The following is a 10,344-nucleotide window of genomic DNA, read 5'->3' as shown; positions in this document are numbered from 1 at the left end:
AATTTAGTCCAGTGGTTTCCAAACTTTCCGGCTTTGTGGACCAGTAGAGAGAGGTGGAGAGATGAAATGGTTCCATGTGAGCAGCAAGTGCATCCATTTACACGAGCAGTGGACACTCACGCATGCGTGTGAAGCTCCATTTGTGCAAGTGGATGCACCCACCGCTTGCACATATGAAGCTTCAAGCACATGTGCAAATGCCCGCTGCTTGATGAAATGGAGCTGTGCATGCGTGCTAGCCTACTACTTGCATACCCTGGTTCTTTATGGGCTGCGACCCAGTACCAGGCCATGGCTCGGGAGTTGAAGACTTCTGGTCTAATTTATGTGTCACTTACATACAGATAATGAAGGTACATAAGAATTTTCCAGGTTGGTGTATTAATTTAAGCAGGTATTTTTTTTCTCCTAATGGCCATATTTACTCACTAGCATAACATTATTTATAACATTAACTTTGGAAAACTAAAAGGTCCTTTTTATTGTGTGATGTGACATCAAAGTAGATGAGCCTCTTTAGACAGAATATAAGCATCCAAAAAAAGAAGCCCTGTTGAAGATCTTTATGAAGTAGCTGGATCATGGGAAATATGTTGAAAAGTTTATCAATTACATAATAATAGGTTAGACGGAAATATACTAATAATAAAGTGACTGGAGTAGTTTCAATGAATATTTTAAATGTGGCAATGGAACCATTATAAGTAAAATAAGGGACACACACACACACACACACACACACACACACACACACACACTTCCCTGCAGCTTCACATATGTTGGAATAATTTTGGAGGGCCAATGCAAAAATAAAATACCATATAAACTGAGATTGTGCCCATATGGGCAAGGGGTTATTGAAACTATAGCTCATGTCCTGCTACATTTTGTATTCTAAAGGGATTCATGGATTCAATTCATGACACCTTAGCTAATAAAGTATCTGAGAAATACTGATCATTTTTACGTACAACTACTATTAACATATCAGTATGAAATAGTTTATCTGGCCAAATTTTGCTATTCTGTTTGTAAACCTGGGCCAACTTTAACTGCCCACTGTTAATCCATCACCAATCATCATATATGATCATCATATATATTTTATTTTTATTTTTTACTGTTATTATTGTTTTGATTATTTTATTTGCTGATCTGTGAGTGTATTAAATATTGATTGGTTGGTTGCTTGGATTGAATCCAAGTGTTGGCAACAGGAATGAGATGAAAAATAGGTCAAGAAGAATCTATTATTAATTTGAGGGCTAGGAGAATTGATCGAAAGGAAAGAAGAAGGATTGTAATCTGCTCAAACTCCCAGGGATAAGTTAGCTATCTCAGTTACAAATTTTGAGAAATTGAAATAATCATGTGAAATCAACAAACTTGCTCTTTTAAAGAAGCCATTGAGGGATTAGAAAAACAAAACAGTAATTTGTTTTACCAATTTATTCTAAGGAGCATCATGAAGAACCAGTTAAGAAATGTTGATTTTTCATTTCCAAATTTAGCCTACTGTTTGCCTATGCTTATGGAAATGTATTTATATTTTATTGTTCTCTAAAATTATTCAAACAATACCATATACTATTGAATAGTTAATAGCAAATTGCAATACGGTGGTTGTTGTTGTTTTTTTGGCCACAAAACCCATTTCAGGACTGCTTTTGAACTCATTATTTGTAACAGCCCTTGTGTTGGCTAGGAAATGGATCTCTTGAGGTTGTGAAAGTCTTCTTTTTCCTTCAATTGTCTATTTCTTATGGCTAATGTTATTACTTGATTTCAAAGTGTTCAACTTCTAAATGAAAACTGCACTATGCTGCAGCAGAAGGCAAGATACCAACTGCTGTGCTCATAAAATTCCTTCTTTCTGCATAAGATGAGCCCAGCCATGTTCAAGCTGACACGGTGATTACCTATAATGCGATAACACTGGGAATAAATACTTAGCTTTAATTTAGTGTTTGTTTTGGTTTATCCATATTTCTAGTCTGTAGAAATTGGTTGGTTGGATTATCTCACAGCACATTTTTAAAAATATTAAAAAAATTAAATTAAATTTTAAATTAAAACTTAAAAATTTTAAGTTTTCTTTTATAGTCATGTATACAAACAGTGAAAAAAATGGGAAGTGGAATAAGGACAATGAGTTCTCTGAGTTCAGGGACCAAAAATAAAGAGAAAAGAGAGATGGAAGTATTTTGTATCTTGCATGCTCTGTTTTCAAGAACATACAGTAGAAATGGGTATCTCTGAAGTCCAGTCCAGATGTTTTCATATTTGAAAACACATTTCACAGCATTTGATAAATTCCCATAGAGGAGAAATAAAAAACACACTACCCTATTTTCTGATCAAGTTTTTCTTAATTCAGTTTTTGTAATCCAGGCAAGAAAGAAATTCTTACCAGTTTTCCCAATCTGTTGCTCTCCAAAAATATCAGATTTTATCTCCATTCCTCAGACAGTTTGGTCTTAGGGTAATAGAAGTAGAACTAGAGAACACTGGAGCAGGCAAAATTCAATAGTAGTAGCACAAAATAGCACATTTAAAGAATAGAATATGCTTGATTTTGTTCATTCCAGATATGAGTCTCGCAAGCGCTGCTTTGGGAAAATATGCTATCTTTATTATAAAGAAATATATGTTCTGGAATGTCCAAATGAATATACAGAATTTGTTTTACCAATTTTGCTGATCGTTTTCAAGAGATTGAGTTAACACATATACTGGTAATATAATTGTAGCTTAGTGTTTTATAACTAACATGGATCCTGGCAGAGTTTATTTTTAGGTCTGTTGTTCAACAGATGGTCTTTCATTTATGTATTCCTTAATTCCACCCCCCTTTCATTAATTTCTGATGGGCATAAAGTCACTGTAGAGCTTTTGGAAATCACCAGCACTTTGAGTATGTTGCTGCTGGCTGGTTATTTTGGTAATTTATAACATTTCTAACTTGCACCTTTCACTGGTGCAAATGTATTAAAATAGCCATTTAAAGAAACACACCAGAATGCATCTCCCATAGCATCTGTCCACTCAATTTGATCTAACGGGGTTGGTATGTTCAGGTCCCTTCAATTAAATAATAATCTATTGGGATCCTGGGAAGTGAGCCTGCCACAGCATCTGCTGCATCTGGAATGAAGTTTCCCTTGAGATTTGGACAGACCCCACTCGACTGGTATTTCAAGAGACTTTTAAGGCCTGGCTCTTCATACATACCTTTGGGAAGAGAAACTGAAGCTCAATTCTGAAGGATATGGCTTTGCTTTGGTTATTGCCATGTTTATATTATTTTTTGTTCCTTGTTATAATCGTATTATTTGATGGTATGTTTTATAACTGAACCACACAGAGTTGCTGGGAATTGTGTATTATAAAAATGTAGTAATAAAGAAATAGTTTGTCATTTTAAAGGATCTGACAAAGCCTTTAGTATTAAAATAGAAGGTGAGAAGGATACATTAAAGCAAAGTTCTTTTTGAACAGATATATTTTCAGTCAATATTGAATTCTCACATTTAGATTGATTCTCACCATGAATTCTTTGTTCTTTTTCAACAAATAATAGCCGATAACACTAAATGTGCACATATTCATTCTGGACATAATTGATAGAATTTCCTGCTGAGAGCTGTCAGTGAATTGTTGGATGATTTCTATCTAGAGAGTGTTTACACAAACTTAACCTAAACAATTTGCAGCAATAAATGAATTCCGACAATATTACTAATAGGAAAGGCACTCAAAACACAGGATTCATGATGAGCACATCTATTCCTATGTTTACAAATATTGATCAGAAGGACAGATGTACTGAGACAGAATAATATATGTGTATAATAGTGAAAGGATGCAGCAGCTATGGAGACCTATTGATAATATATAAAAAAGTTAAGATGAAACTTAAAAAAAAGAATACAAATTATATGTCAGTGATAAGTTGTGCTAAAAACTTTTGAAAGCATAGTTTAATAACTGAGGTAATAAAGCATGGATCAGCATATATTGCATAAGATGATGCATAAAAATGTTGTTTTTATTGCATAGTATATACCAGAACATGAACTCTGAAGCTAACCATGATTTTCAACTTATTTTCCATATTTTAGAATGTATGTTTTAGAATCAATTTATTGCTTGAATTTACTGTATTAAAATTTTAGCCATGGGTACAAACCTACTTTTAATAGTATTCTAATGCTTGATCCATGCCATGTTGCCATATTTTGATGGAATCACTGATGCCTATTAGCAGTAACGGTGTACTTATTTGCATCAACATTATATTTTCTATTCTTGAACCATCCATATACTTTATTGCTGAACATTATTTGCAGACTTGTAATATGGTATTTAGTATAAATTCTGCTGATACTTTTTCATGAGAAGGACTGTAAAACATATAAATTGAAAGCTGTTGCCAAGCCATACTTGGAGAAAGTATAATTTTAAATCTGCAAAAAGGTATTGTTTTAATGTTGATCTTATGCTATTAGTTACTCAGAGTCAGTCACACAAATACTGATACAGGATATAGGAATATATGATATGACTTTTAAAACAGTTATGAAGGTATGTACAGTGATCATATTACTGACATACCTGGGGCAGCTTCAGAAGTGATGGAGGTCTGTATACCTTTGATATTGCATGTAATAAAAGCGTTATTTTTAAAATAGTACTTTTTATAGTAGATCAAGTATTTTGTTGACACCTGCAGATTGATTAGGAAGGAAGAAAGTATAGGCCAAAAGAAGAAACAAAAGCTAATGTAAAACTATTGAATTTTTGCTATGGATTTTCCTACAATTTGGATTTGTTTTACTGAATTCCAAAAAAAAAGGGGGTAAAAGAAATATTGTTTGTACCCAATGGAATGGATTAAAAGTCTTTACAGTTTTTTTAAAAAAGAAGAAGGTATGTACTATAAAGTTTACAAAGGTAGAATGCACACCTCCTAAAGAACTAAAAAGAGGATAAAAGCAAAGTATTCAGGAAATGTAAAATAATATTATATTTCCATTTGAATAGACAAATGCCCTGCCTTTTTAAAAAAATACACCAAAACTATATTGTTTATAATTCCATTAAAAGAATTCTGTTATAACATTTGTTGAACTACATATTAATTCATCTACCCTGTTTTCCCTAAAATAAGACTTCTCCGGATAATAAGCCCAAAAGGGCTCTTGAATGCATGCACTAAAATAAGCCCTCCCTAAAAATAAGTCTTCCCCAAAAATATTTAAACACACGTGAAGCCGTTCCTGACATTTCCTCTGCTTGCTTGTCACACAAAGAACACGAGGTCAGGAGGTGAGGCCAGAGGGAGCGAAAGGGAGGGGAAAGGGAGGGAGAACTTGCCCCATGCACCCCACATGCCCTTACTTAACAGCTGCTCCCACAACCCTAGCCACTGGGTCCTTCTGTCACGCTAATGGCTGTCGCCAAAAGAGTGGTGGGCCCAGCAACGCGCAATACAGCAGTAGCCATGAGGTGACCACCCTCGCTGCCTCCTGCACCTCAAAAATAATAAGACATCCCCCCCCCCAAAAAAAAATAAGGCCAAGCACTTATTTCAGGAGTCCAAATAAAATAAGACCTTGTCTTATTTTGGGGGGAAACACAGTACTATGCTTATATTCAGAAATTTTCAGCCTCCAAATCAAGTAGTTACAGTATATCCTTATGTAGTATTTACTATGCTTTTTTATGTTTGTTCTTGTGCATCACTCATAATGCCTTCTTTTTATTACTAACAGTTGATAATTCAGTTCCTAGGCACTTTCCTCGCTAGAAAAATGGAGGTGAGCATTGGAGCTTGATGATGTTTTAAAGAATCTATTTCCCACCATCAGATTTCTTTTTAATGATAGTCCTTTCTGTATGCTCCAGAATTGATGTCACCTGCTCTTTTTAACGCAGTTCCTGGCAAAATGAATCTTTTTCTTCCACTATTTCTGGTTTTATTTGCTAGGTGGAAATGAGGAAAAAATGGATACAAGTAGTTAAGGCATAGCTTAGTTATTGGTATTGTCTAATTATACTTTAATTAAGAATTTATTGATGTTTATACTTGTATTTCATCAACCATAAAATGCATATTTTACAAAATAAACTTTGACTAAATGAATTTTCATTTAATATTGAAGTCTTATTTTATCAACAATTGTACATATAAAGATATTTAACAAAATGAAAAAAAAAACCTTTATGAATAATTCCAGTCACTTTGCATTGAGATAAGAGTTTATGTGTAATAACTATACTGGTGCAAGCAAGGTCAGGAGGAGATGGTTTTAGTGTGATAGAATTGCATCGCTTCAATGTTAGAATATGAGTGAAATTCTAATTTCCAGTCTATTCTAACTTCCTGGCTTCTATTTTTATCTGGTTTATTTCTATTTATAGCTCTCTAATATGATTAATATCCAATCTGTATATAACATTCTATTCTAGCTTCAACTCTATTTTTTCTCTGTCTATCCTTGTCCCAGTTCCAGACACTGCTAATTACTTTTCCATTAGCTATCTTTATAGCTAGGGTGATACGTAATGTCAGCTGATACAGTTAGACTTGATCATTGTGTGCTGGCACTGTTGCTGGTGGTGTTGCCTAACACTACCTTCTACTGTGGAGTCTTGCTACATATGGCTCTGAGTTTTCTGGCTTTGGTTCTGTGGCAATAACTCTTTGACATTATCCTTTCAGTATTTTGCTACATCTGGCCTATTCTAGTTTAATCCTTTCGTCTATTCCAAAGGCTCGTCACTATAACCACCTTGCTTCCTTAAGCTTCCTCATAAAGTCTTTTTCACTATAGCTTCTTGGTCCTGCAGCCTTTTTCCCACTTTTATTAAGCTTCTCCCAGACCTCTATCTTTCACTGATGCACTAACTGCCTCTTTCTTTAGTTGGGTGGTTTAGTTGGCTCATGGCACTGGTTGATTGTGGTTTCCTATAGCAGCGCAAACTTTCTCTTCTAAAACTCCTCTGTTTCCTAGCTCTTCCTGATTTTCCTCTGCATTGGCCTCTCCACCCTAAAAAGTAGAATAAAACTACTGGCTTTCCCCTCCTCCCTTCGCTCCCTCTTTACGGACACAGCCTGGTTCTGAGCTTACTGCTGCCCTGCAAGTCCAGGAAATTTATCTCACTTGAGCTTCCTTGGCTCTGTCCACCTTGACTCAGTTGTAGGATTCAAAATTTTTGTGGATGTGGCTTGGTGGGCATGGCTTGGTGGGTGTGGCAGGGGAAAGATACTGTAAAATCTCCATTCTTTCCTCGCTCCAGAGGAAGGATACTGTAAAATCTTCATTCCCTCCCAATCAGCTGGGACTTGGAAGGCAGAGAATAGATGGGGGCAGGACCAGTCAGAGGTGGTATTTATCGGTTCTACAAATTACTCAAAATTTCTGCTATGGTTCTCTAGAACTAGTCAGAACCTACTGAACATCAACTCTGCCTTGACTGTTGCCTTTCCTTCTCCTGACTTGTACTGGATTGTGCTGCAGTCTATTCTCTCTATAGCTTTTTAATTCATGAGAAAAGAGAGACAAAAATAAGAGAAAATATTACAAACATTATTGCCATCACAGATTGCCTCTTATAGCATTGACAGATCCAGAATAATATAGAATTGAGAAATGAGGAAGCTTTCGCGGGAATTAGTTAACTAAATTCTATAAAGACCATCCTATAAAATATCAATATAAATATTATTTGGCATGTGTTTTTAGTTTCTTATCTAGGACATAATTGCTCTATAGATGAAAGGGAAACAAAAATAACATATTTATCATATCAAACTGAAGAAGAGCTATGAATGCATGCACCTGATTAATACTATTAATTAGTTAATCTTAACATTCATTTTCATTTTATCAGTAATTTTGTCCAAATTTTAGTTTGGTTTAGTTTAGTTTAACAGTTTATACGATCTAACATAGCACAGAGAGGAATTTATAGGAGAGTAGTAACTTAAAGAGCCTTAAACTTTGTATAAGGCATAGGAACAAGAAGTTTGACATGGAATAGGATTTATTAGTGAAGGCTGTGCTGAAAAGAAATTGAACAGTTTGTTCCCGAAATATGCACCAAGAATAGTGTAGTCATTCTCATTCTCATTGCATGAGAAATTACACTTAGTGAGCCTTTTAGTAAATGAGAAATTAATTATTGTGAAATGATCTGGAGAAAAGAGACAAAGTAATTTAAAAAATCATGTATTGCCATAATCTTCTGCATCATTAAGTACAGGTGTCTCTTGCACAAATGTCTTATCTTAATGCAATGTGTAATCTTCAATTCAGCATAAATTTACAATGAGTTCAGAATTTCTAACGTGTTGTTCACTGTTGCTACTAACAAGGCAACTAACATCAGAAGCATGAAGCTGCTTAATGTTTTGATGAAAGAAGAAATGCTTGATTACTGCAATTTCCCCTATTAATATAGTTAACAGAACTTTATTTACACCAACAGGGATTTAAAGAGCTTATTAACTGCCTGAACTATTGTCATACCTTTATATTGAGGATTATTTATTATTATTTTGCAGGACTGCAAATATAATTTGAGTTCTAAAGATGTTTCAAGCATTTTATCATTCATAGGAGGGTAGTTATGTACATAACATTAAGTGTAAACTGGAATATAGTAGACAAAGGAATGTTTGGGGCTGGAAATTTTGAACTTCAAAAGTCAAATTTCCACAAAAGATATTTGGGAATTCCAACTAATAAGCTATAGATTATGGTGAAGTTTGCTAGGGTATCCTAAGTCATTTGATAAATACAGAACTACCAATAAAGGAGAATATTTGTAGCTCAGGGAGAAAATGAGGGGTCCTTGGTGCTCTCTGAGCTTGTTTTCTTGCAGATGTTTGATTACCAAATTAGGTACCATCACCAATGCTAGTAAGAAATGGGATTTGGTCTCCATTTATATTCTAGTGGCTTGTCCTGTCAGTATTGATAGGAATAGTCTTAGAGGTAGTTTGGTTTACTGTTAGCTTGATTTGCAGTTCCTTGATTGGAATATTGTTTGCTGTTAATCTTGGAGTTAATCTATTGCTCATCTGGCTGCTGATTGCTGGTGGGGAGGTGTTTTGGTCATTTTGTTCCCTTTTTGGGTTGTTGATTGTCTCTTTTGAATAGTAGGAAGTTATTGTTTATGTTTATGTGTTGTTGTGGGGAAAATAGGAGTATTAGATATGCTGATGACTTTGAGCTATTTATAAAAATAATAAAGGTAAAAAATAAATTAATCAATTTTTTAAAAATGCCAAGCCTAAAACTTCCCTATTACAGTCAACATGATCAATGTTGTTGAGAATGATAGAAATTATTCAAAACATCTGTGCTCACCGTATTGGGAAAGACTCCCATAGAGAAATAGTTTATATGCAAAGTAGGACTCTTAGACTATCTGCCTTATGGATTTTCTTCTGTCATCTGATCAGAGGCTTTGTTATCACTTTAACTGCTTAGTTTAGATCATAATAGCTTTCAAAACTGACCTCCCAAAATGCTATAGCAGGTGTATGAAAGCAAAATAAACTAAAAGTAACATAGGAAAATAAAAATGCTGTGATATTCGCCAAACACCAAAATGCACAATTTGGCCTCATTACATTGCTGAATCATATGTAATGTTTGTATCATGAAATGAGAATATTTGGCATTATTCAAAATAAGCTGTTACATTGCCATTAAAAATGTTTATTCAAAGTGTACTCATTATTCATTTGCTTAAATGTGAGTTATTCTTAGCTCAGACTAATTTTATTGCTTTGCTGACACTGTTTTGCTTGAATGCCCACATTTGACCTTTCATTTACATTTTTATACAAAGCCCAATTTTCAAATAATTTGTTGTTTAATTGTGATAGGCTAATGATTAAGCTTTTCAGTAGAGATGGCCAACTCAAATTAAGGTTTAACTATTATAATATATTCCATAAAGAAAGTTGCTGATAAATGTCAGGATTGTCATCTGACAATGAAATAACAGCCATACTTTGCAAGGATTTGTTCAAATATTTTATAGATTGAATAATGGAATATATATGTGCCTTTATTATTACTTATTATGACAGTAACAATAAAATGAAATTAAACTATTTGACAATTAAAGTATAAAACCCAGAATGTAATATACATTGCCCAAGGTTATTAATATGGTACTTTTTTGAATTATTGAAAGATACAAAATCCCTAGTTATAAAAACTGGTACAAATTTTGTTATTTTTATAGTAAGATTTAACTTGCATAGCAACATCCAAATTCATATGCCTGCTATAATTAATAGATCTGGTTTTAGTGATATTGCCT

The sequence above is a fragment of the Natrix helvetica genome, assembly GCF_964273705.1.
Source record: "Natrix helvetica genome assembly, chromosome: 4".
Taxonomy (NCBI): Eukaryota; Metazoa; Chordata; class Lepidosauria; order Squamata; family Natricidae; genus Natrix; species Natrix helvetica.
The sequence above is the reverse complement of the archived record's forward strand: the minus strand, read 5'-3'. Positions refer to the sequence as shown.